This window comes from Mobula hypostoma, chromosome 10 (genome assembly GCF_963921235.1).
Source record: "Mobula hypostoma chromosome 10, sMobHyp1.1, whole genome shotgun sequence".
Classification (NCBI taxonomy): domain Eukaryota; kingdom Metazoa; phylum Chordata; class Chondrichthyes; order Myliobatiformes; family Myliobatidae; genus Mobula; species Mobula hypostoma.
In genome coordinates, this window is record NC_086106.1 from 10,237,863 (window position 1) to 10,264,981 (window position 27,119).

Here is a 27,119-nt window from a genome sequence, read left to right on the forward strand (position 1 = left end):
ATAAAATTGGTCCCTTAGAGAATCAGAGTGGACAGCTATGTGTGGAACCAAAAGAGATTGGGGAGATTTGAACAATTTCTTCTCTTCGCTATTCACTAAGGAGAAGGATATTGAATTGTGTAAGTTAAGGGAAACAGGAAGAGAAGTTATGGAAATTATGATGATCAAAGAAGAGGAAGTATCAGCACTTTTGAGGAATATAAAAGTGGATAAGTCTCTGGGTCCTGACAGGATATTCCCTAAGACCTTGAGGGAAGTTAGTGCAGAAATAGCAGGGGCTCTGTGTCATAGTCCGGTCCATGAAGTACATATTCCGGTTCACGGTCCGGTCCATCGACCCTTGCTCCAGGTTTTCCTATCTACCCTGTTTCTGTCCTTGTTGAGCTAATTGAGGCAGCTGATGCTAGTTGGGTCTGGCTGCATAAATACCTCCAGAGACCAGGGTGTGGTTGCTGGATTGCTCTTGTCCTTACTCCTTGGGTCCCTTCCTCTGCCTTCTGTTTCCTCGCCTGAAACCCTGTCTTGTCTTGTCGGTAACTCTTGCCTCGCCTGAAGTTCTGTCTCGCCTTGCTTTGCCAGAAGCCCTGCCTTGTCTTCCTGTCTGGTCCTGGAGCCATCCTGTACCTGGCTCCCTTCCTGTCCCTTGCCTCCGCCCAGGTAAGCCAGGCCGTCTTGCCGTTACCTGGGGTTGGTTCAGTCCCTTCCTGTCCCTTGCCTCTGTCAGGTGGTGATCGCGCCCTGCCCAGGTGATCTGCGCCCTGCCCAGGAGGAGCCAAGCCTTGCCTCAAGTCTCAAGTCTCCTGCCTCTTGCCTCCAGCCTCGCCTCAAGTCTCAAGTCTCCTGCCTCTTGCCTCCAGCCTCGCCTCAAGTCTCAAGTCTCCTGCCTCTTGCCTCCAGCCTCACCTCAAGTCTCGTCTCCTGCTTCCTGCCTCCAGCCTCCGCCTCGTCTCCTGCTTCCTGCCTCCAGCCTCCGCCTCGTCTCCTGCTTCCTGCCTCCAGCCTCCGCCTCGTCTCCTGCTTCCTGCCTCCAGCCTCCGCCTCGTCTCCTGCTTCCTGCCTCCAGCCTCCGCCTCGTCTCCTGCTTCCTGCCTCCAGCCTCTAGCCTGTAGGTTTCTGCCTCGTCCTTGCCTAGTTCTGGGGTCTGAGCCAGAGGCAAGACCCAGGTACTGGGTCCTTGTCCAGTCTCTGGCTTGGAGTCCAAGCCCAGGCTCCTAGCTCTTTTCTCCAGTCCTGTTCCAGGTTCCTGGTTTTCCTGTCCATGTCCTTGCCATCACCCTGTATCCTAGTACTGTCCCTAGTACTTCAGTGTCTGTGTCTTGCACTTGGGTCTGTTCCCAGCCACCACCTTATGACACTCTGACAGAAATATTTCAAATGTCATTAGAAATGGGGATGGTGCCGGAGGATTGGCGTATTGCTCATGTTGTTCCATTGTTTAAAAAGGGTTCTAAGAGTAAACCTCGCAATTATTGACCTGTATGTTTGACATCAGTGGTGGGTAAATTAATGGAAAGTATTCTTGGAGATGGTATATATAATTATCTGGATAGACAGTCTGATTAGGAACAGTCAACATGGATTTGTGCGTGGAAGGTCATGTTTGACAAATCTTATTGAATTATTTGAAGAGGTTACTAGGAGAGTTGACAAGAGTAAAGTGGTGGATGTTGTCTATATGGACTTCAGTAAGGCCTTTGACAAGGTTCCACATGGAAGTTTAGTTAGGAAGGTTCAATCGTTAGGTATTAATATTGAAGTAGTAAAATAGATTCAACAGTGGCTGGATGGGAGACGCCAGAGAGTAGTGGTGGATAACTATTTGTCAGGTTGGAGGCCGGTGACTAGTGGTGTGCCTCCGGGATCTGTACTGGGTCCAATGTTGTTTGTCATATACATTAATGATCTGGATGATGGGGTGGTAAATTGGATTCGTAAGTATGCAGATGCTACTAAGATAAGTGGTGTTGTGGATAACGAAGTAGGTTTTCAAAACTTGCAGAGAGATTTAGGCCAGTTAGAAGAGTGGGCTGAAAGATGGCAGATGGAGTTTAATGCTGATAAGTGTGAGGTGCTGCATTTTGGTAGACAAATCAAAATAGGATATACATGGTAAATGGTAGGGCATTGAAGAATGCAGTAGAACAGAGGGATCTAGGAATAATGGTGCATAGTTCCCTGAAGGTGGAATCTCATGTGGATAGGGTGGTGAAGAAAGCTTTTGGTATGCTGGCCTTTATTAATCAGAGCATTGAGTGCAGGAGTTGGGATGTAATGTTAAAATTGTACAAGGTTCTGGTCACCGAATTATAGGAAAGATGTCAACAAAATAGAGAGAGTACAGAGAAGATTTACTAGAATGTTACCTGGGTTTCAGCACCCAAGTTAGAGAAAGGTTGAACAAGTTGGGTCTTTACTCTTTGGAGCGTAGAAGGTTGAGGGGGAACTTGATAGAGGTATTTAAAATTGAGGGGGATAGATAGAGTTGACGTGGATAGGAATTTTCCATTGAGAGTGGGGGAGATTCAAACAAGAGGACATGAGTTGAGAGTTAAAGGGCAAAAGTTTAGGGGTAACATGAGGGGGAACTTCTTTACTCAGAGAGTGGTAGCTGTGTGGAACGAGCTTCCAGTAGAAGTGGTAGAGGCAGGCTCGATATTGTCATTTAAAATTAAATTGGACAGCTATGTGGACAGGAAAGGAATGGAGGGTTATGGGCTGAGTGCAGGTCGGTGGGACGAGATGAGAGTAAGCATTCGGCACGGACTAGAAGGGCCGAGATGGCCTGTTTCCGTGCTGTAATTGTTATATGGTTATAATAGCTTTTGTAGAAGGCATTACCCCAACGGTTCGCATACTTTTCCCGACAAATACATGTAATGTTGGATCATTTTTCTGAAAAAATGAATGAACAAGTATAATGTTTTTGTATTATTTAATTGTGCTCAAAGCAGAGGTGGAGGAGATTCACTGTTGCCCTAAACACCAACGGTGTAACAGGCAGTAAGAGACTCGTACTGTAATATTCATACTGTGCTGCCCCTATTATGGTCTGCCATAATTTTCTGGTTATGAGATTACTTGGTTAATGTAATAGATGCCTGGTTAACTGTTGGTTAAGTGCTTTTGAGATGATTAACCAGTTGAGATTATTTGGTTGGAAGAGTTGCCTGATTAACTATTGGTTAAGGGTATTTAAGATAATTAACCAATTAGCGTGACAATTGGGTAAGTTAAGGGATAGTTACTAGTTAACATGCATTTTGAATAGAATTGACTTTATATCTTACACCCTTCACATACATAAGGAGTAAAAATCTTTACGTTATGGCTCTGTCTGAATGTGCAATGTGCAAATTATAGTAATTTGTAATAAATGGTATGTACAGTAAGATATGCAACAGAACAGTCAATATAGCTTAGAAATATGATTGTGTCAGAGTGAATTAATCAGTCTGATGGCCTGGTGGAAGAAGTTGTCCCAGGGCCTGTTGGTCCCGGCTTTTATGCTGTGGTACCGTTTCCTGGATGGTAGCAACTGGAACAGTTTGGGGTGATTCGGGTCCCCAATGATCCTTCGAGCACTTTTACACACCTGTCTTTGTAAATGTCCTGTATAGTGGGAAGTTCACATCTACAGATGCGCTGGGCTGTCCGCACCACTCTCTGCAGAGTCCTGCGATTGAGGGAAGTACAGTTTCCATACCAGGCAGTGATGCAGCCAGTCAGGATGCTCTCAATTGTACCCCTGTAGAAAGTCCTTCGGATTTGGGGGCTCACACCAAACTTCTTCAACTGTCTGAGGTGAAAGAGGTACTGTTGTACTTTTTTCACCACACAGCCGGTATTACAGACCAGATGAGATCCTCAGTTACCCCCACCTCGGCTACTCAGACTACATCTCCGTTATGCTAATCCCAGCATACAGACCGCTCGTCAGGCGCTCCAGACCAGTTCAGAAGCAGGTGAAAACCTGGCCAGCGGGAGCCATCTCTGCTCTCCAAGACTGCTTTGAGCACACTGACTGGCACATGTTCAGGGAGGCTGCAACCGATGGCGACTCTACCAACTTAGAGGAGTACACGGCGTCAGTGACTAGCTACATCAGCAAGTGCATCGATGATGTCACTGTGGCCAAGACCATCACTACACGCACTAACCAGAAGCCATGGATGACCGCGGAGGTGCTTGCGCTGCTGAGGACCCGTGACTCCACCTTCAGAGCAGGCGACAAGGCAGCCCTAACAACAGCGAGGGTCAAACTGTCCCGAGCCATCACAGAGGCAAAGCGTGCACACGCCCAGCGAGTCCACAGCCACTTTCAGGACAGCGGTGACACGCGGCGCATGTGGAAGGGCATTCAGGACATCGCCAACTACAAGACAACACCAGCTGCCTGTGCGGGTGATGCCTCCCTCCCAGATGCGTTGAACAACCTCTACACTTGTTTTGAGGCAGAAAATGATGTGGCAGCGAGGAAGACCACTCCTCCTCCAAACGACCAGGTGCTGTGTCTGACCGTGGCCGATGTGAGGAGAACCCTGTGCAGGGTCAACCCACGGAAGGCTGCTGGACCAGACAATATTCCTGGCAGAGTGATCAGAGGATGTGCAAACCCGCTGGCAGAAGTTCTCACTGACATCTTCAGCATCTCCCTGAGCAGTGCCGTCGTTCCTACGTGCTTCAAGGCCACCACCATCGTCCCCGTGCCGAAGAAGTCTTCAGTGTCCTGTCTCAATGACTACCATCCTGTTGCACTCACATCCATCATCATGAAGTGTTTCGAGAGGCCCATCATGGGGCACATCAAGACCCTGCTGCCCCCCTCACTGGACCCCCTGCAGTTCGCATATCGTCCCAACCGTTCAACAGACAACGCCATTGCCACCACCCTCCACCTGGCCCTAACCCACCTGGACAAAAAAGACATGCATGTTCAAATGTTGTTCATTGACTTTAGTTCAACATTCAACACAATCATTCCTAAGAAACTGATTGGAAAGCTGAGCCTACTGGGCCTGAACACCTCCCTCCGCAACTGGATCCTAGACTTCCTGACTGGGAGACCTCAGTCAGTCCGGATCGGGAGCAGCATCTCCAACACCATCACACTGAGCACAGGGGCCCCCTGGGGCTGTGTGCTCAGTCCACTGCTGTTCACTCTGCTGACCCACGACTGTGCTGCAACACAGCTCGAACCACATCATCAAGTTCACTGATGACACGACCGTGGTGGGTCTCATCAGCAAGAATGATGAGTCAGCATACAGAGAGGAGGTGCAGCAGCTAACAGACTGGTGCAGAGCCAACAACCTGTCTCTGAATGTAACAAAACAAAAGAGATGGTTGTTGACTTCAGGAGGACATGGAGCGACCACTCTCCGCTGAACATCGACAACTCCTCCGTAGAGATCCTTAAGAGCACCAAATTTCTTTGCGTTCACCTGGTGGAGAATCTCACCTGGTCCCTCAACACCAGCTCCATAGCAAAGAAAGCCCAGCAGCATCTCTACTTTCTGCGAAGGCTGAGAAAAGTCCATCTCCCACCCCCCCATCCTCACCACATTCTACAGAGGTTGTATTGAGAGCATCCTGAGCAGCTGCATCACTGCCTGGTTTGGAAATTGCACCATCTGGGATCACGAGACCCTGCAGCGGATAGTGAAGTCAGCTGAGAAGATCATCGGTGTCTCTCTTCCCGCCGTTACAGACATTTACACCATACGTTGCATCCATAAAGCAAACAGCATTATGAAGGACCCCAAGCACCCCTCATACAAACTCTTCTCCGTCCTGCCATCTGGCAAAAGGCACCGAAGCATTCAGGCTCTCGCGACCAGACTATGTAACAGTTTCTTCCCCCAAGTCATCAGACTCCTCAACACCCAGAGCCTGGATTGACACCAACCTACTGCCCTCTACTGTGCCTACTGTCTTGTTTATTATTTATTGTAAAGCCTGCACTGTTTTGTGCACTTTATGCAGTCCTGAATAGGTCTGTAGTCTAGTGTACTTTTGTGTTTTTTTTTACGTAGTTCAGTGTAGTTTTTGTTTTGTTCATGTAGCACCACGGTCCTGAAAAACGTTATCTCGTTTTTACTGTGTACTGTACCAGCAGTTATGGTCGAAATGGCAATAAAAAGTGACTTGACTTGACAGTGATGCTTATGACAAGGAACTTAAAGCTGTGCACCCTCTCAACCCCAGATCCATTGATGCCAATCTCCATTCCTCCTGTAGTCCACAACCAGCTCCTTTGTTTTTGCGACATTGAGGGAGAGGTTGTTTTCTTGACACCACCGTGTCAGAGTGATGACTTCTTAACTGGTAGTGCGATAGTTACTTGGTTAATGATATGAGCACCAAGTTAGTACAAATTTATGGAATAATTAGCGGCTTATGTGTTTTGGACTGGTCATGGGGTAGTTACTTGGTTATGAGATGACTACTAGGTTAAACTGATGACTAGCTGGTTAATGATGTTTACGAGTTATGTGATAGTTACATGCTTTTTTTGGCTGGCTATGGGACGTTTAGCTGATCAACAGATAGTTACTGACTAAGTGCCCGTTGCTGGTTAGCGGGAGTGTATCGCTGGCCATGAAATATTTACCAGGTTACCAGCTCGTTACCTTGTTTAGTCCCTCTGAAGACCTCAGATGTCCCCACTCCTGATTCGCTGGCGCTTCGCAGTCCCTATTGGCTGTTGTCTCCACGCTTCTGATTGGCCTCCGCTCGGCCAACGGCGACTGGGCTCAATGTCCGCACCGTTGATTGGTCGGTGGCGGAAAACGGTTCGTGCCGTCGCGCAGGGCCGGGCGGTGATTGGTTGGCGGTGTTTGCCCGCCACGCTTTGCGGCTGGCTTGGCCCGATCATTTCCGGCAATCACGGAGTCATGTCCGGGAGCCGGGCCTACCCGCTCGGTGCTGGAAGAGCCTGAGGTTGGAGCGGGCTCCGGGCGGCGAGTCTGCCGACAGCCCAGTCGGAGGTAGGGCCACGGTAGCGGGCGGGTGGGCTGAAGCAAGCCGGCCGGGAAAGGAGAAAGAATGGTGGTGGGGGGGAGGGGGTGTGGGGGGAAGAGGGGACGGGATCGAGTCAAAGCGCCCCCCCGTGGGCCCAGTGCGGCAGGCGGCTGCTCGGGGGACGGGGCCGACCCTGGGTCAGCGGGGCGGGCGGAAGGGGGCGGCGGCTGTCTGTGATGTTGCTTCCCGGGGTGGGGTCGGTGTGGGGAGTCCCGGTGAGAGAGGGGACCCGAGGTGGAGGAGCGGTCCCCGGGGTGGGGGAAGGGATGGTGCGGAGGGGGTTTCGGCACGACGGGAGGGAGGGGAACCGTCAGTGGGAGGGAGCCCCGGGGCGTGAGGGATCCCTGGTCGGTGCGGGGGAACCGTTCGTGTGAGGGAGCCCTGGTTAGGGGGAAAGTCCTGAGATGGAAGGGGAACCGTTAGGGGGACAGCCCCGAGGTGGGAGGGGAACCATCAGCGTGAGAGAGCCCCGGGGTGAGATGGTAAACCATCCCTGTGTGAGAGTCCCGGTTTCGGGAGGGTGGGTAGTGAGAGTCCCGGTTGGGAGGGTAAACTATCTGTCTGAGGGAGCCCTGGTTAGAGGAAGAGTCCTGAGGTGGGAAGGGGTTTGTATGAGGAAGCCCCAGTTAGCGGGGGAAGAGTCCCCAGGGTGGAAGAGCTGAAGGGGTTTGTACGAGGGAGTCGGCGGGGGGGCGGGGAGAGTTTGAATGAGCGAGCCCTGGTTACGGGGAGACTCCTGGTGTGGGAGGAGGAAGGAGACCCGGTAAGTGCGGGACGAGTCCTGGGTGGGAGGAGAGCCATCGGTGCGGGAGGCCCGGTTGGGAAGGTGGAAGGGGTTTGTGTGAGGGAGTTCTGGGGTGGGCGGAGAAGGGGTTTGAATGAGGGAGCCCTGGTTTTGGGGCAAGTCCTGGTGTGGGATGGGGAAAGGTGTTTGTATGAGGGAGCCCTTGTTAGGGGGAGGAGTTGTGACTTTTTTTTTGTATGTGGGGGTGTTGAATTTAATTGTGACACTCCCTATTTTAATAGGAGGCCCCAGGAAAGGGGTTGTGTGGCCTGATTTGTGAGTTTTTTTTGTTCTGTGGGGGAGCCCTCAGTTAGCAAGTGATGTGCTGTGACCACAAACGTTTTAAGTGACAGTCCCAGGAAGTGGGCTGTGTTCCTGATTGATTATTTACTTTTTGTGGGGGGGGGGTTTGAATTGTCTCAGGGTAGAGGTGGGGTGGGCTTATTTTTACATTGGGATCCCAGGATCGTGTGAACGTGTAGGTTTGGGGTGGCTGTAAATCCCGTTTTTATGTGGGCACCATGATGCAGGTCGATTGTGTGTGTGTGTAAGGAGGTTGTGTCCCTGTTTTACTGGTAAGTGCCCTGAAGACCCTTGTGGAAAGTTGTGAAGTTTTTAATGGAGACCCTGAGTGATGGCTATGCCCTTGAATTTTTTTTGTGTGGGTTGGGGAGGGGAAGTTTCAGTGTTTGCTGCTTCACTTCTGGGGACGGCTCTGTGGTGAGTGGTGCATTTGGGATGTTGTGCATTTTTGGGTTGGGGGGATTGTGAGAAGGACGTCTGTGTATTCATCTTGCTGTGGTGAGGGTTGTGCCCTTGTTTTCAATGTGATGGGGTGTAATATTATGTTGTGATGATTCGTTTACCTCCCCCACCTTGTCCCTCTTTTGCACAACTTTGCTATCAAATTCTTATTACAGATTTTTCCACGGGTACAAAATCACTGGTTTTGCGCGTGCAATTTACATGTTGGGTGAGGAGGGAGTCACTGATAAAAAGAGCTGTGGGTCATTGTAAGTTTTCAATTGTACCGGTTAAACAGGGTAGCCTCTCATTTGGGACAACTCTTGTGTTGGCATGGTAGTGTAATGGTTAGCAGTACCAGCGACCTGGGTTCAATTCCCGCTGCTGCCTGTAAGGAGTTTGTATGTTCTTCCCATGACCATGTGGATTTCCTCCGGGTGCTCTGGTTTCCTCCCACAGTCCACAGACATGCCGGTTGGTAGGTTAATTGTAAATTGTCCTGTGATTTGGCTAGGGTTAGGTTGGGGGTTGCTGGCGGCATGGCTCAGGGCTGGAATGGCCTGTTCTGGGCTATATCCCAATATAATTAGACTAAGCAAGAAAATAGCTGGGGTCCCCTCTGTTTATTCGGGACACTATGCTGCTTAATTGGGATAGGAGACTTGACGAGCAGTTTCTAACTAGCGCCAGTTGTGTGCGCTTGTGTGGCCTTGATACACCACACCGCGCTTAGAGCGAACAGTGTTTAAATAGCGTCAGTTGCGTGTGCCTGTATTCAACAAGCTGTGATTTTTTGTCATTGATATTTGGTGAGAAATGTTTTGCTCAATGCAGTTTCAAGCAGTCGGGCTTGTAATTGCCAGAAACGGCTGGGAGTTAAAATGAAACGATTTCCCTACTTCAGCAAGTTAGGATCTACGAAGAATTTGAAGATGTGGGCAATCATTTTGAATGTTACAATGAAAATGAAGATTTGGAGGATGCATTGTATGAAGGCAGTCTACTATCTACACTCGGTGTCTGCGCTGATTTTGTTAATTGCGTCTACTGGGTATATTCCTCCATCGATAACTAATGGGAATTAATCTTACAGTTTTATAGTACTGAAATACTGTATGTAGTCTAATTTGTTCTGTATTTCATTTAAATATGTAATTTGCTACTCATTTTGTATTTTTAAACCTTTTCAACTATTTCCATGACATTTTGGCTAACTGGGACAGCTGGATAATTGGGCCGAGATGTACTGATCACGATGTGTCCCAATTAGCTGGAGTTCACTGTACTGTGGTGTAAAAATCTGTACGAGTTGGCACAGTCTGCCTGGTCTCAGGCCAAATGCCTAGCCTGTTCAGTCCATGAAAGATATTCCTGCCGCAAGTGCCTGCTAATATTTCCAAGTTACAGGGTCTACAGGAGGCAGTGATGTCTGCGAGCGGAAGGTGTGATGATTCTTGCAGGTGTTGTCACAGACGTTGCTTCGATGTTTAATGGAGAAGTTATTTATAGGATTAACACAGCAAATGCTGGAAATACTCGGCAGGTCAGGCAGCATCAGTTGAGACTATTGTGTCAGGTCTGGCCATATTACTGAGAGGTAATCAGCCTGAAACACTGACTTTGTTTTTCTCTCTCCACGGATGCTGTCTGATCTACTGAGTGTTAACTGCATCCTGTGTTGTGTCGAGTTTTTTCCCTTGGTATACACTATTTTAATTTTCGGTAGTTTCTAAACGTTGTTATAGCTGGGAGGGGGGGTGGTAGTGGGGGTAAGCTCCCACTACCTATTTAATGCTCCCAGTGGTGTGCACCTCGAGTAGCCTCTGACAACCAAGTCCAGCTCCTGGCCTTCACGTGTGGCTCAGCTACCAAGCCCAGTGGATCCGTTTCTACTGACAGGAGAAGGGGCAAAGTCGAGTCACTGGTGCCTTAAAACCAGTCGTTTCAGGCAGATGGGGCTCGTCAGCCGTGTTTGGCAGCTCATGCTCGGAGAAGGAAAACTCTGACCTCAAACCTCCGCTGCCGTGGGGAAAGCCTCGGGAGCACCCCCCAAGGGAAAAATCCGGAGCTGGAGTCCCTGAGGCAGTCCTACATCGAGTTAAACACTGACTGGCATCTCGTGGAGCCAAACCATATTGGTCTCTGCTGTTCCTTTTGGATTTGTCAGCTGCGTGGTGGGGGGGGGGGGGAGTCCGCTGCGTTGATGGCACCTTGCTCTCCGTATCGTACTGCCCTGGCTTGCTAGGACGCAACGCCCGTGGCCGACCTTGACCAACGGAGGGCCTCCATTGATTCCGGCCATTGAGGAATGGTGGTATGGTTCTCATGATTGTGGGAGTTCCCACAGCTCTCAGTGACTGCTGCTATAGGACTTTTGCAGATGGAATTTAATGCAGACCAAAGTGTGGTGTTGCAGTTTCGAAGGACAAAATTAACCCCCCCTGACTGGAGGCCTGGGACTTGATGTGCCGCAGGGACTGGTGCTGTGATCAATGTTTTGTCATCTCTGTCAAAGATCTGGTTGACAGTGTAGTTAACTGGATCAGCAAATTTGCAGATGACACCAGAATTAGGGGTATGGTAGACAGCGAGGAAGACGATCGAGTTTGCATTCAGGTTCAATGGCAGATGGAATTTAATGCGAGTTGTTGCACTTTGCTGGGACCAACCGGGGTAGGTCTTGCACAGTGAATGGCAGGGCACTGAGGAGTGAGGTAGAAAAAAAAGATTTGGGAATACAGGTCCATAATCCATTGAAAGTGGCGTTACAGGTAGATGAGGTTTTGACACATTGGCCTTTGTAAATCAAAATACTGAGTACAGGAGATGAGATGTTATGTTGAAGTTGTGTAAGGCATTGGTGAGGCCTAATTTGGAGTATTGTGTGCAGTTTTGGTCACCTGCTTATAGGAAATGTGTATTAATAAGATTGGAAAGAGTGCAGGGAAAATTTACAAAGATGTTGCCTGGAGCTGAAGACCTGAGTTATAGGGAAGGGTTGAATAGGTTAGGACTTCTGTTCTCTGGGGAGATTTGATAGAGGTATACAAAATTGAGTATAGATAGGATAAATGCCAGCAGCCTTTTCCACTGAGGTTGGGTGAGATGAGAACTGGAGGTCATGGGTTAAGGGTGAAAGGTGAAAAGATTAAGGGGAGCACGAGGGGAAACTTCTTCACTTGGAGGTCATGAGAGTGTGGAACGAGCTGCCAGCGCACGTGGTGGTTGCAGGGTTCATTCAAAGGTACATTTTATTGTCAAAGTATATATGTACAATACAACTCTGGTAATCGTCTTCTCCAGATAGCCATGAATGCAGCAAAACCATGGAAGTTGTTGAAAGAAAAGGCATCAAAGCTGCCACACGTGAAAAGGAAAAAAGAATCGAATTCACAATTCCCAAATCCCCCAAACCCTCCCTTGCAAAAACAAAAGAACAGCGACAATAGCACCAAGCCCCCAACCCCCAGAGAAGCTTGGATAGGTACGTAGATGGGAGGGATATGGTCCTTGTGCAGCTTGATGGGAGTAGGCAGTTTAAATAGTCTGGCATGGGCTGAAGGGCCTGTTTCTATGCTGAGTGCTCGATTTGGATTATTTGCATCACTGCCAATCAAGAGCACTGGCTTCAGGTACACTTGGACCGATGTGGAAAGGATCAGCGTAGTCCTGTTCACCTGTCTAAAAGCGTCCTATTCTCGGGCTGGGAGAGTGGACTGATGAATAAGTGAGACAGTTCCACTCTTCCGGGCACTTCATTCCATGTACTTCAGACCAGGGATCCCCTTCCCGGGGCCAAGGACCCCTTGTTAATGGTAGGGGGGTGTTCAGTGGTTCAATGGGAACTCCTGGATCTTCTGAAATGCTTATTTGGTGGGAGGAGATGGCTGACCCAAGGATGAATGCCTTTCTAAACCCACATGCTGGTCTCTTACTGCCAAAGGGCCAACAGCAGAACACCAGGGTTGTAAGCAGCAAAGGAAAATAGAAAGTACTGAAAACACTCAGCACGCCGGGCGTCACTGGAGAGAGAATGGTGTTGCTGTTTATCCGGTGGCCCAGATTTTTGTCTAGACCTAGGTGGCTGCCTCTGTGGAATTTGTGCGTCCCTCCCCCGTGAATATATTTGCATTTCTTCAAGAGCTCGTGTTTTGGGTTGAAGACCTGTCTGACCTCGCGAGTTGACACACATACTTAGATCGTACTACTTGTATTTTCAAGACCTGAAAGTGGGACAGTCTGCAGATGCTTTAAGTCCAAAGCAGCGTGCACAAAATGCTTGAGGAACTTGGCAGGTCAGACAGCATCATACCTATATGGGCCCTTGGCTCCCAGTGGAGCTCAGGCAGTCGACGACCTCTGGTCCCCGTCGTCCTCTGTAGTCGACGGTCCGGTTGGAATTCATCTACACTCCTGCAGTCCGTTACATCCACTGTACAGAGGATTGGCCTGTAGAGCTTCACCAGGGCCCTGTTGGCCCCTCTTGCCCATATCCGCCTCTCACAAAGGGGACATGGGGTTGGACTTTGAGAGGCGGGAAGGATCTATGGAAATGAATAAACAGGACTGGGGAGGAAGACGGAAGGGAAGGAGGATAGCTAGGTGATAGGTAAAGCCAGGTGGGTGGGAAAGGTCAAGGGTTGGAGAAGAATGAATCTGATGGGGGAGAGTGGACCATTGGAGAATGTGAAAGGTGGGGGGAGGAGAGAGAACCCAGAGGGAAGTGATGACCGGTGAGGTTAGAGGCCAGAGTGGGTGAGAGGAGAGAGTGCAAATTATTTTTGTTTACAGATGGGAGAAATCGATATTTATGCCATCAGGTTGGAGGCTACCCGGGCAGGTTACAAGGTGTTGCTCCTCCATGCTGAGGGTAGCCTTATCTTGGCAGAAGATCTGGGACCAATGGTCAGAAGAAGGTTAAAGATCCTGTCTCAGAACACAATAGACCGAAGGAAAGTAAAGTTTGAGGGCACTGTGAGGGCAGAATTCCTGTCAACCTTTCACTGAAGAGGAACGTTTGCACGAGTTTTCCATTATTCTGAAATCTTTTTCTCTTTTAGTTGACTGTTGTTCCATTTTGTGCATTCTAGTGCATCGGGCATAATTTTTTGTCGTCTCCTTGGCATTTGTCTTTTTTTTGAGACTGAGCTGCTAGGTTGACACTCAACCCAACAAGGGGCCGGTTGGATTTGAACTCAGGACCATTCACCTCGAAGTCTGGTGCTGGTGCCACTACTCCACCGGCTGGCTATGTAGCTGACTGTAGAGTCTGTAGATATGAAGAATTAGAAAGGTGATTTCATGTTGTGTAGTTGTCTGGAGATTTCAGATCTGCTGTCACCCTGCCTTGAGTGGCTGTTCTACTTTATTGTGCAGCCAGATGCAAACAAGAGAATGTGCAACTTTCCAGGAGGGGAGCATCTCTTCCACCTCCAAGGCTTCTTCTGGGCAATGGCTGATTGAGATTGGAGGGTTGTTTTTGCCCAATTTATATGGACAATTTGGGGCTTGTACTAAACCTAACAGAAGATGGAATTGGCAATAAGTTCTCAAAGATGTAGTGGATTGTAATAAGTTCTGGTTGTGGGAGATTGCCCCTTCGATCAGGGTTCCTAACTTTATTTATGCCGTGGACCAATACCATTGGACCAGGCGTCCGTGGAACAGGTTGGGAGTCCCTGCCTTAAACTGACCTTTGATCCTCGGTGGACCAATCTGACTGAGGGATCTGAAATGTTGGTTTCTCTCTTGCTTGGAAATGGCTGCAGAAGAAAAAAAAACACCTTGATTGTTTGCTGTGTTCTCACTGCATTTCTCATCTGTGGCCAGCATCTCCCGTAAATTGTGCCTTTTTCAGCTTCAGAATCTCCTGAAGTTTATATGTCCATTGAGTTTGTGTTTGATGTTATATAGGAAGTCAAGCAGTCAAGTAAGACCATAGGGCAGAATTAGGCCATTTGGCCCATTGAGTTTGTTCCGCCAGGTCCCACAAACGGTGGTGTACCAGTCTGGTTTTACAAATGTTTGATATCCCCAGCACTATAACACCTCAGAGAAGATACTTCTGCCTTGATTGCAAGACTTGTCTGAAAGATAGCCCCTGCAAAAATGCAGCTGTCCTTCCGTGCAGATCTAGAGTGTTGGCCTAGATTTTTCTTGTAACGTGTGTCTGCAATGGAAATCGCACTTGCCACCTGGTAGTTCAGGGTGTTGCTTATTTAGCTGCAGCTCTGTGAGGCTAATGGGAAAGGAGCAACTGGCTTGGGCTAGTGCCTTGGTCACTTTGTGACACAGGAGCAGAAATAGGCCATTTGGTCAGTTGAGTGATCTGCCATGCTATCACAGCGAATTTATTTTCCCTCTCCACCCCATTCTCCTGCCTCCTTGCTGTACCCTGACTAATCGAGTAAGTATACCCAATGACTTGGTCTCCACAGCCATCTATGGTAATGAATTTCACAGATTCCACAACACACAAATTGCTGGAAGAACTCTGCAGATCAGGCAGCGTTTATGGGGGGAAATGGGCAGTTGATGTTTCCAGTCGAAACCCTTCATCAGGACTGGGAAAAATGGAGGGTAGGTGACCAGCTATTCCTACCTGACCCCTTCAGAAGCACATGATACAAAAATAAAACCCCTCAATGAGGGAGTGACCTCAACTTTCTGCAGGCCGCTGGATTTCATGCAGATAGCGGTACGTCCTTGGTTGACTGATCTGTCCCTTTGTGAAGATGTACAAAAAACGGCTTTTGTACTCTATTATTTCGAATTCGAATCAGGTTTAACGTCACTGGCATATGTCGTGAAATTTGTCTTTGCGGCAGCAGTACAATGCTGTACACAATAGAAGACAAAATGAATTACGGTAAGTATGTAATACTTAAATAGTGCAAAAATAGAAATTTAAAAAAATAGTGAGGTAGAATTCGTGGGTTCAATGTCCATTCAGAAATCAGGTGGGAAGATGTTGTTCCTGAATTGTTGTGTCTTCAGGCTTCTGTGCCTCCTCCCTGATGGCAGCGATGAGAAGAGGGCACGCCCTGGGTGATTGGGGTACTCAATGATGGACGCTGCCCTTTTGAGGCATCGCTCCTTGAAGATGTCCTGGATGCTACGGAGGCTGGTGCTCCGATGGAGCTGACTGAGTTTACAACTCTGCAGCTTATTTTGATCCTGTGCAGTTGCCCCCCATACCAGACGGTGATGCAGCCTGTTGGAATGCTCTCCACGCTACATCCAGAAGTTTGTGCGTGTCTTCGGTGACGTACCAAATCTCCTCAGACTCCGATTGAGACCTAACCACTGTCGTGTCTTTGTAGCTGCATCGATATGTTGGGCCCAGGACAGATCCTCAGATGGTGACACCCAGGAACTTGAAATTGCTCACCCTTTTCTGCCCGGGAGTTGGAAGGTGGTTCATGTGGGGGGGGGGGGGGGAATGTAGTTAGTTCCGCTGTCATTTGTGTTCTGAGTTCTGCCGAGCATTGTGTGCATGCTATCCTGGCACAGGAATGCATCGTGACACTGGTGGGTGTCCTTGTGTGTTGGTCACCGGGGTAATGTAGGGGTTCGAATGACACTCTTGACAGCCGGGGGGCACGTTGGTGTCCGGAGTTCACTTCTGGCTAGTTTGTCCAGCTTCCCTTGACCACGGGGGTTTCCTCCGAGTGCTCTGGTTTCCTCTCAGATTCCAAAGACTTACCAGTTAGTAAGTTGATCAGTCTTTGCAAATTGTCGTGTGATTAGGCTAGGGTTACAGAGGTGGCTTGCTGGGTGGTGCAGTTTGTTGGGCTGGAAGGGTCTGTTCCACGTTGTTTCCAAAAATAAATTTACATTTTGATAGTTGAGGCCTCCGTTAGTCGGGGTCGACCGTGGCTGTTGCAGCCCAGCTTTCGACAGGTACCCAAGCCAGGGCAGTACAATATGGAGAGCAAGCTGTTGCCCATGTAGCAAGCTCCCCCTCCCCACTCATCTGATTCCAAAGGAACGGCAAAAACTGATAGACTTTGGCACCAGCTATGTCACATGAGTTGCCAGTCAGTGTCGAACTCAACGTGGGGACTCCAGTTCCGGATTTTTCCTTGGGGTTTACTCCCGAAGCCTTCCCCGTGAGTGGGTGTAGTCACAAGGCAGCAGAAGTTTGAGATCAGAGTTTTCCTTCACCTAGATGAGCTGCCAGCCACGGCTGACGGTCCCCGTTTGTCCAAAGCGATGGGTTTTAAGGCGCCGGTAATCTGCCTTTGCCCTGTGGAAATGGTTCCGCGGGGCTTGGTGGCTGAGCCTCTTGCGAAGGCCAGGAGCTGGACGTGGTTGTCAGTCTGTTTGAGGCGCACGCCACTGGGAGCATTTAATAGGTGTTGGGAGCGAAATAAATCTGAATTACCGGGCTTACGACGTGCATCTGAAAGACACCCGGGGTGTCGGAGTTCATTTCCGGCGTCATTCGTAGATAGTCTGTACATCCTCCTCGTGGAATGTGGGTGGATTTTCTTCAGCTCCTCCAGTTTTCTCCCACAGTCCAAAGACGTACCAGTTAGTAAGTTAGTTGAAAATGTCCCGTGATTAGGCTGGAGTTAGATCAGGGGTTGCTGGGTGGCCTATGGCACACAGGTGATGGCATGGAGGTGCCTATCTACCAAAGGTGCTCTTTCCCCTTTGGGCAAAGAGTATCACCTGCTTATCCCCCCCCCCCACCCCCCGATCAGCGTCACGTGAAGCCGTGGGAGCAGATGGTGGATGGTCGTATGAGCAGCTGGTGCAGATGCAGGAGTTCAAAGACGTGAGCTGTGTGTTCTTACTGGCCTTGAGTTACCTGTGCTATTCAGAATCAAAATCGGGTTTAATATCACTGCAACACACATCAAAGTTGCTGGTGAACGCAGCAGGCCAAGCAGCACCTATAGGAAGAGGCGCAGTCGACGTTTCAGGCCGAGACCCTTCGTCAGGACTAAGTTATAGTGAAATTTGTGGTCTTAGCAGCAGCAGTACAATGCAATACATGATAACATAGAACATAGAATAGTACAGCACAGTACAGGCCCTTCGGCCCACAATGTTGTGCGGAGCCTCAAACCCTGCCTCCCATATAAGCCCCCACCTTAAATTCCTCCATATACCTGTCTAGTAGTCTCTTAAATTTCACTAGTGTATCTGCCTCCACCACTGACTCAGGCAGTGCATTCCACGCACCAACCACTCTCTGAGTAAAAAAACCTTCCTCTAATATCCCCCTTGAACTTCCCACCCCTTACCTTAAAGCCATGTCCTCTTGTATTGAGCAGTCGTGCCCTGGGGAAGAGGCGCTGGCTATCCACTATCTATTCCTCTTATTATCTTGTACACCTCTATCATGTCTCCTCTCATCCTCCTTCTCTCCAAAGAGTAAAGCCCTAGATCCCTTAATCTCTGATCATAATGCATACTCTCTAAACCAGGCAGCATCCTGGTAAATCTCCTCTGCACCCTTTCCAATGCTTCCACATCCTTCCTATAGTGAGGCGACCAGAACTGGACACAGTACTCCAAGTGTGGCCTAACCAGAGTTTTATAGAGCTGCATCATTACATCGCGACTCTTAAACTCTATCCCTCGACTTATGAAAGCTAACACCCCATAAGCTTTCTTAACTACCCTATCCACCTGTGAGGCAACTTTCAGGGATCTGTGGACATGTACCCTGAGATCCCTCTGCTCCTCCACACTACCAAATATTCTGTCATTAACTTTGTACTCTGCCTTGGAGTTTGTCCTTCCAAAGTGTACCACCTCACACTTCTCTGGGTTGAACTCCACCTGCCACTTCTCAGCCCACTTCTGCATCCTATCAATGTCTCTCTGCAATCTTTGACAATCCTCTACACTATCTACAACACTGCCAACCTTTGTGTCGTCTGCAAACTTGCCAACCCACCCTTCTACCCCCACATCCAGGTCGTTAATAAAAATCACGAAAAGTAGAGGTCCCAGAACAGATCCTTGTGGGACACCACTAGTCACAATCCTCCAATCTGAATGTACTCCCTCCACCACCACCCTCTGCCTTCTGCAGGCAAGCCAATTCTGAATCCACCCTAGCCAAACTTCCCTGGATCCCATGCCTTCTAACTTTCTGAATAAGCCTACCGTGTGGAACCTGGTCAAATCCATATAGATCACATCCACTGCACTACCCTCATCTATATGCCTGGTCACATCCTCAAGAACTCTATCAGGCTTGTTAGACACGATCTGTCCTTCACAAAGCCATGCTGACTGTCCCTGATCAGACCATGATTCTCTAACTGCCTATAGATCCTATCTCTAAGAATCTTTTCCAACAGCTTTCCCACCACAGACGTAAGGCTCACTGGTCTATAATTACCCGGACTATCCCTACTACCTTTTTTGAACAAGGGGACAACATTCGCCTCCCTCCAATCCTCTGGTACCATTCCCGTGGACAACGAGGACATAAAGATCCTAGCCAGAGGCTCAGCAATCTCTTCTCTCCCCTCGTGGAGCAGCCTGGAGAATACTCCATCAGGCCCCGGGGACTTATCTGTCCTAATGTATTTAAACAACTCCAACATCTCCTCTCCCTTAATATCAACATGCTCCAGAACATCAACCTCACTCATATTGTCCTCACCATCATCAAGTTCCCTCTCATTGGTGAATACCGAAGAGAAGTATTCATTGAGGACCTCGCTCACTTCCACAGCCTCCAGGCACATCTTCCCACCTTATCTCTAATCGGTCCTACCTTCACTCCTGTCATCCTTTTTTTCTTCATATAATTGAAGAATGCCTTGGGGTTTTCCTTTACCCTACTCGCCAAGGCCTTCTCATGCCCCCTTCTTGCTCTTCTCAGCCCCTTCTTAAGCTCCTTTCTTGCTTCCCTATATTCCTCAATAGACCCATCTGATCCTTGCTTCCTAAACCTCATGTATGCTGCCTTCTTCCTCCTGACTAGATTTTCCACCTCACTTGTCACCCATGGTTCCTTCACCCTACCATCCTTTATCTTCCTCACCGGGACAAATTTATCCCTTGCATCCCGCAAGAGATCTCTAAACATCGACCACATGTCCATAGTACATTTCCCTGCAAAAACATCATCCCAATTCACACCTGCAAGTTCTAGCCTTATAGCCTCATAATTTGCCTTTCCCCAATTAAAAATTTTCCTGTCCTCTCTGATTCTATCCTTTTCCATGATAATGATAAAGGCCAGGGAGCGGTGGTCACTGTCCCCAAGATGCTCACCCACTGAGAGATCTGTGACCTGACCAGGTTCATTACCTAGTACTAGATCTAGTATGGCATTCCCCCTGGTCGGCCTGTCCACATACTGTGACAGGAATCTGTCCTGGACACACTTAACAAACTCTGCCCCATCTAAACCCTTGGAACTAATCAGGTACCAATCAATATTAGGGAAGTTAAAGTCACCCATGATAACAACCCTGTTATTTTTGCACCTTTCCAAAATCTGCCTCCCAATCTGCTCGTCTGTATCTCTGCTGCTACCAGGGGGCCTATAGAATACCCCCAATAGAGTAACTGCTCCCTTCCTGTTCCTGACTTCCACCCATATTGACTCAAAAGAGGATCCTGCTACATTACCCACCCTTTCTGTAGCTGTAATAGTATCCCTGACCAGTAATGCCACCCCTCCTCCCCTTTTTCTGCCCTCTATCCCTGTTAAAGAACTGAAATCCAGGAATATTGAGAATCCATTCCTGCCCTGGTGCCAGCCAAGTCTCTGTAATGGCCACTACATCATAATTCCATGTATGTATCCAAGCTCTCAGTTCATCACCTTTGCTCCTGATGCTTCTTGCATTGAGGTACACACATTTCAGCCCTTCTACCTTACTGCCTTTACACCGTTTATTCTGCTTCTCTTTCCTCAAAGCTTCTCTATATGTTAGATCTGGCTTTACTCCATGCACTTCTTTCACTGCTCTATCGCTCTGGGTCCCATCCCCCTGGCAAATTAGTTTAAACCCTCCCGAACCATGCTAGCAAACCTACCTGCAAGGATATTGCTCCCCCTCGAGTTCAGGTGCAACCCATCCAATCTGTACAGGTCCCACCTTCCCCCAGAAGAGATCCCAATGATCTAAAAATCTAAAACACTGCTCCCTGCACCAACTCCTCAGCCACACATTCAACTGCCATCTCCTCCAATTCTTACCATCACTGGCAGCAATCCTGAGAACGCCACCCTTGAGAACCTGTTCTTCAGCCTTCTGCCTAGTTCCCGAAACTCTCACTTCAGGACCTCATCCCTCTTCCTGCCTATGTCGTTGGTCCCAACATGTATCACGACTTCTGGTTGCTTTCCCTCTCGTACCAGGATGTCATGCACCCGGTCAGAGACATCCCGGACCCTGGCACCCAGGAGGCAACAAACCATGCGGGTGTCCTTCTCACGTCCACAAAATCTCCTGTCTGCTCCCCTGACTATAGAGTCTCTAAAGATGACAGCTCTCCTCTTCTCCGTCCCACCCTTCTGCACCACAGGGTCAGACTCAGTGCCAGAGGCCCTGCCACCATGGCTCACACCTGGTTGGTTGTCCCCACCAACAGTATCCAGGACGGTAAACTTATTATTCAGGGGAATGGCTACAGGGGTGCTCTGCACTACCTGTCTGCTCACCTTCGCTTTCCCCCCTCTGACTGTGACCCAACGACCTGCTTCCGACAACCTAGGTGTGACTACCTCCCTGTAGCTCTCATCTATGACTGCCTCATTCTCCCTTATGAGTTGAAGGTCATCCAGCTGCTGCTCCAGATTCCTTACACAGTCTTCCATATCGCCCAGTGGTATGCACTTCTGGCAGATGTGACTCTGCTGGAGAGGGGAGTTCCCCCAAGACTGCCACATCTCACATGAGAGGCACATCACCGTCTCAGGAGACATTGTGAAAACTAACTGCGAGCTAGCTTGTCCTCCGCCTCTTCTCGTCGAAGCCTCTGGAGTCAAAGCCTCAAAGCTCCACTCCTTCACTGGCCCCCTCACTCACTGGCCACTTTCCACAGGCTGCTTCGCTTGAGCTATTCCTCTATTTATCTGTTTGAGCTTTCCAAAATGTTTGGTCACCTGACCTCGACTGCCCAATCAGCTGCTTTCTGCTGAGTCTGAGCTATTCCAATCTTGATTGTCTAATCAATGGCTTTCTGCTGATCTATTCAAATCTTGATTGACTTGATTGCACAGACTATCTGCCAGAATCTCTCGAGTCAAAGCTCCACTCCTTCACTGGCCCACTCAGGCACTGGCCGCAACCTCTGATTTAACCCCAGCCTAATCACGGGACATTTTCAACTAACTTACTAACTGGTACATCTTTGGATTGTGGGAGGAAACTGGAGTAGCTGAAGAAGGTGAAGTAGATAATCTGGCAAGATTTGGAATTGCTGTTTGCAAATTGTTGATGTGGTTTGCAATGCTGTTGTTGTTGTTGTTTGCATGATTTGTTTTTTTTCCCTTTCATTACGCATTGGGGGTTGGTCTTTTTTTTAAACTTGGAATCTTCCATGTTTCTTCTGTGGCTGCCTGTAAGCAAACAAATTTCAAGGTTGTATAGTTTATACATTCTTTGAATCTTCAAATAAAAACTGTTAACTGTAAATGTATATGATAGTTATACAAGTAGTGCACAGAAATTAGAAATAAAAGTAGTAAGGTAGTGGTCATGGGTTCAATGTCCATTCAGAAATTGGATCTCAGGGGAAGAAGCTGTTCCTGAATTCTTGAGTGTGTGCCTTTGGGCTTCTGTACCTCCTTCCTGATGGTAGCAATGAGAACAAGGCATGTCCTGGGTGATGGGGGTCCTTAATGATGGACGCCGCTGTTTCGAGCTACCACTCCTTGAAGATGTCTTGGATACTACAGAGGCACATATCCCTGAGGTGTGCCGTATACCATATTCGCTAAAATGATTGCTTATGCATTATTTAGTGGTGAGGATTTATTTATTTGGAGATACAACATGGAACAGGGCCTTCCAGTCCAACAACCCACCTATTTAACACTGGCCTCACCACAGGGCAATTTGCAATCACCAATTAACCAACTAACCCTGAGATTCCATTGACCCCTCAGTTGATGGTTGGAGTCCATGGCGTGGAAAAAAAGATGTTGGAACGCCCCCATAACCGGTACGTCTTTGGTCCTGTGGGAAACCCACAGGGTTCTCCTCCAGTTCCTTGCAAGCGGTGCCAGAATTGAACTCTGAACTCTGGGGCGCCCCGAGCTGGAGTAGTGTCGCGCGAGCGGCTACACTGCCGTGGAGACGTACAAAATCCCTCCGGAATCTACAGGGCACCGTTTGTCAAAATAGTTAAAATAACTACCCCTGCCTTAAAGTAGCTTGATCGCATGGTGATGTAGGCAGCAATGTTTGCAATCAGTTTTGTTTAAAATTTAGGAAATGGATCTCAATGTTTGCAATCCAGGAGAGGTTGGGAGTAGATCATGTGACAACAAGATAGTTTGGCGTCCATTTTAGTTATTTTGTGTTCGCTTAAGGAGGGAGACCCATTTTGACTGCAGGTGTCTAAAATATTAAAACATGGAAGCTAGACCCAAACCTTTAGGGGTAGCATACAGATGTCAAACACTTGTGATTGGGATACGGGGTTCAGGAGAGGAATAGACTGATTATTCCAGGAAGCTCGTACTAGTATTCAGTTAATGACTCTCAAGACCAGGAGATGACCACAAGTTCAAATAAATAAACTTCACCGTTCTGCATCCGGTAAAACTCTTGACCAACAAGTTCTCTCTCCCAGTTTCCAAGGTCAAAGTGCATGTGTCACCATGTACAACCCTGAGATTCATTTTCTTGTGGGCATTCACATTATGTACAAGAAACACAAAAGAATCAGTGAAAGACTGCACGCACCGGGACTGGCAAACAAAGACAGCAAGCTGTGCAAATTCAGAAAGAAAGAAGAAATAATAAATAAGCAATATATGTTGAGAACATGAGGTGAAGAGTCCTGGAAAGTGAGTCCATAGCTTGTGGGAACAGTTCAGGGATGGGGCAAGTGAGGTTATCTCCCACTGGTTCAGGAGCTTGATGATTGAGAGGTAATAACTCTGGTGAGGTTCCTCAGCCACCTTCCTGACGGCAGCAGTGAGATGAGAGCGTGACCTGGGTGGTGGGGGTTCTTGATCATGTGGCAGCGCTCCGTGTAGATGTGCTTATTGGTGGGGAATGCTTTACCCGTGATGGACAGGGTTGTATCCACTACTTTTTTTTTCCATTCAAGGGCATTGGTGTTTCCAGACCAGGCCGTGATGCAGCCAGTCAATATACTCTCCACTACCCATCTATAGAAGTTTGTCGAAATTTTAGATGTTTGTGACAAAGTCATACAGATTTAGTAGAAGCGGTGTCACGCTTTCATCGTATTTGCACGTGTGTATTGGGCCCAGGATAGACCATCTGAAATGACAATACTGAGGAATTTAAAGTTGCTTGTTCTTGCGACCTCTTATTCCCCCGGCGAGGACTGGCTCGTGGACTTCTGGTTTCCTCCTCCTGAAATCAGTAATCAGCTCCTTGGACTTGAAAATCTGGCAGAGTAGTGCCACAACAACCTCTCACTAAGTCTCCCTCCTTTATGCTGTTTTGTCGTTGCGTGTTATCTTTCTCAATCGGCAAAACCGAAATGAACAATCTGCTTGGATTGAGGTTGCATTTATTTCGAGGTACACCACCCCCCTCAACAACCCCTATTTAATCCTAACCTGACCAGAGGACAACTTACAGTGACCAGTCAACCTACCCAGTGCGTGTTTGGACTGTGGGAGGAAACCAGAGCTCCCGGAGGAGACCCACCCATTCCATGGGGAGAATGTACAGAGGAGGTCAAGTTTAAACCCTGAATTCCCTGAGCTGCAACTGTGCAGTGCTAACCGCTGTCCTAAGGTTGGAGAAACTTGCAGGGGGACTTCTGAATTTCTCCCACTCTACAGAAATGTTTCCTGATAACTCAGTTTCCATCCAATAAATGGAAGGTAGAGGTGGTCCTCCTGGTGCTGGTTTGCTTCTTGAATCAAGTGGTCTTTTCAGTCTAGCATGGATGCACTGAGGGAAGTCTGCTACAGAGATCGACACGTTACAATAGTTTTTCATTTTTCTGGGATTTGGTTGGATTTCATTCTCTGCATAGCTCTAGTCAGCACTTAATCAGAAAGGCCAGTGGTTGTTCAGCTAATTGGTTGTCTGATGCTACTGCGTACAATGGCTGCCTTGTTCATCGGTGTACCGTTGGCTCTGTCATTTAGCACTAGCTGTAAGCATGCAGGATTCAAGTCATCCAAATATGCTTGTATGAGGCAACACATACAAAATGCTGAAGGAAGGCAGCATCTATACTTTCACACCGCCGGCATTTAGGGCAGCAATGAGGGTCTTGCCTCGCTGGCAGTGTTCAGGGCTTCCTTCATCTTGTTGCTGGCTTCCTTTGAGTTTTCACTGTGGGTCACGCAAGTCCCAGGTAGAGACTCAGGAACCCTCTCGCACTCAGATGTAGAAGGATTCTTCATTAACAAGAGAAAATCTGCAGATGCTAGAAATCTGAGCAACACACACAAAATGCTGGAGGAACTCAACAGGCCAGGCAGCATCGATGGAAGAAAGTACAGTTGACGTTTCGGGCTGAAACTCTTCCACTGGATTGGTGGAAAAAGGCTGAGGAGTAGATTTGAAAGGGGGGAGGGGAGAGCGAAATGCCTGGCGATAGGTGAAACTTGGAGGGGGAGGGATGAAAGAGTTGATTGGTGAAAGAGACAGAAGGCCGTGGAAGAATGGGTGTGGGAGGAATAACAGAGGGAGGTGATGGGCGGGCAAGGAGATAACATGAGAGAGGGACACGGGGATGGGAAATGGAGATGGAGTATGGTGGGGTTGGGGGGCATTGCCGGAGGTTTGAGAAATCGATGCTCATGCTGTCAGGTTGGAGTCTACCCAAATGAAATATAAGGCGTTGTTCCTCCAACCCGAGTGTGGCCTCATCACAACAGTGGAGGAGGCTTTGGATGGACCTATCGGAATGGGAACTGGAATTACAATGGGTGGCCACTGGGAGATCCCGCTTTTACTGGTGGATGGAGCGTAGATGCTCAGCGAAGGGGGTTTCCCAATCTACGTCAGGTCTCCGATATACAGGAGGCCACATCAGGAACACCAAACACAGTGTGTGATCCCAGCAAACTCACAGGTGAAGCTTAGCCTCACCTGGAAGGACTGTTAAGGGCTCTGAATGGTGGTGAAGGAGGAGGTGTAGGGGCAGGTGTAGCAATTGGTTCTATATCAGCGGGGAGCGATCACTGCAGAAAGCGGACAGTGGAGGGCGGAGGGAAAGATGTGCTTGCTGGTGGGATCCTGTTAGAGGTGGCAGATGTTTCAGAGAATTATGTGCTGGACACGGAGGCTGGTGAGAACAAGAGGAACCCTATCCCTGGTAGGGTGGCGGGAGGACGGGGTGAGAGCAGAGGTGTGTGAAATGGAAGAGATGAGGTTGAGGGCAGCGTTGATGGTGGATGAAGGGAAGCCCCTTTCTTTGAAAAATGATGACATCTCCTTCGTTCTAGAGTGGGAAACCTCATCCTGACAGCAGATGTGGCGGAGACAGGAATTGAGAGAAGGGGATGGCGTTTTTACAAGTAACCGGGCGAGATTGCTTCATTGCTGTTTCCGTAACAATTTTGTTTTGCCAGTCGGGGTTGAACCCCGGAACCTGGAGTACCAGTGGAAAACTTGGTCTGCACTCTACCCTTTGACCTGTTTAGCATGAACCAAAGCATAAAGCCCTGAATCCAGCCAATATAACTCTCCGGGTCATTGGGGTATGACCACATCGTTCTCGGGGTCATTGGGGTATGACCACATCGTTCTTGGGGTCATTGGGGTATGACCACATCGTTCTCGGGGTCATTGGGGTATGACCACATCGTTCTCCGGGTCATTGGGGTATGACCACATCGTTCTTGGGGTCATTGGGGTATGACCACATCGTTCTCGGGGTCATTGGGGTATGACCACATCGTTCTCGGGGTCATTGGGGTACGACCACATCGTTCTCGGGGTCATTGAGGCATGGAGCCTGGACTCCAGCCAACATCACACTCCGGGTCGCTGAGGCACGCAAGCCCCATCATAATGTTGTGATCCTCGTGGAGGAGGCAGCATCTATCGAGAGGAATAAACTGTTGGCATTCTCGACTTGAACTGTCAGCAGTTTATTCCTCTGCATAGACGCTGCCCGACCTGCTGAGTTATTCCAGCATTTTGTTAGTGTCAATCAGGGTTTGCAGAATTTGTATTGATGCTTGTACAAATCTCGGGGCACATTTAATTCTGTGCTGTCATTCTAGTTACAGGTGATTTCTTGTAACACATTTGAACTATTATTTGTAAAGTAGCCACTGGCACAAGTGTAAATCAGTCTGTTCCCGTGTAATGTTAGAGCATTTTGAGCTCTCCAGTGTGGTGAAAGGGAGTTGATTAACAAATCACTGGTGAGAAGTGTCCTATAGCAAGGCTGGCAACTATGTTGAGACATGACA

General features: G+C 48.6%; 1 protein-coding gene across 1 annotated transcript in view; it reads left to right on the plus strand.

Annotated features, from left to right (window-relative positions):
- Positions 1-6,850: 6,850 nt before the first annotated feature.
- Positions 6,851-27,119, plus strand: part of LOC134352648 (RAC-beta serine/threonine-protein kinase) — a 151,672-nt gene continuing 131,403 nt past the window's right edge. The window contains exon 1 of the mRNA XM_063059982.1: positions 6,851-6,986. The gene's annotated coding sequence lies outside the window, so the exon portion shown is untranslated. The remainder of the gene's footprint in view (positions 6,987-27,119) is intronic.